Raw genomic sequence first — 1118 nt, forward strand, 5'->3', positions numbered from 1 at the left:
GAGAGAGAGAGAGAGAGAGAGAGAGAGAGAGAGAGAGAGAGAGAGAGAGAAATAGGGCATCTCATGCAGGGCAGAGTCGGAGGCTCCAACCGAACAATTTCCAGTTATTATCTATCCTTCTCAGTTCTCTAAGGATATTGGTTGACTGTGGCTTTAACTACAACCTGAGTTCAACCCCAGAATCCATATGGTAGGACAAAACCAACTCCTGCAAGTGGTCTTCTGGCCTCCTGCATGACCAGTAAGTAAATTAAAAGTAATTACGTAAATAAACACAAAATTAAAAATAAATTTAGCTATTCATTATAGTTATAATTTTGGGGAAGACATCAATAAGGAACCATATTTTCTAACCAGAGGGTAAGATTAGTAGCTTTGTGAAAATATTTTTATATAACTGTGTCTAGGAATATAGAATGTGGATGCCAATCTAGAAGCTAGACATAGTGGTACAGTCACGTAATCCCCACACTTTGGAAGTGGAGACAAAAAGATAGAGTTCAGGATCATGCTACAATGTGACAAATCCAGGACTAACCTAGGCTACATAACGTCCTGTCTGCAAAGACAGCACCCAGAATATTACAATTACTGCAGTATTTCTTTGGATCAGTGAGATAACAAGATACTTTTAAATACCTCTGATGGGGAAATGTAAACTGCACAGGAATCCCATCTCCCGGTTACAGTGTTGCACACTACTCTGCTGTGATACTTACAGGGATAGACATCTCATTCACTCACCAACTTGCTGAATTGCATGCGTTCTATGATCTAGATCTGTAGCAGATAGAATTCCTGACTTCCACGGGCTTAGTAACAGATCTAACTATAGCCAGTGGCTCAGCAATGCCTGGTAGTGACTTTTTTCAGGACAGATGAGAACAAACCTCTGTTCAGCCCAGACGGGAAAATGACCAAAGTTATCCAAATCTAGTCTTGTTGTAATAAGAGCAGCGGGCTGCATCCCCGGCACCCGGCCGCCCACATGGCTAGCTCTAGCTTATGCCCTGAAATAATTACACGGAAACTGTATTCTTTTAAATACTGCCTGGCCCTTTAGTTTCAGTTTCTTATTGGCTAGCTCTTACATATTGATCTAACCCATTTCTAATAAT

The sequence above is a fragment of the Microtus ochrogaster genome, unplaced genomic scaffold (genome assembly GCF_000317375.1).
Source record: "Microtus ochrogaster isolate Prairie Vole_2 unplaced genomic scaffold, MicOch1.0 UNK48, whole genome shotgun sequence".
In the NCBI taxonomy this organism is placed as follows: Eukaryota; Metazoa; Chordata; class Mammalia; order Rodentia; family Cricetidae; genus Microtus; species Microtus ochrogaster.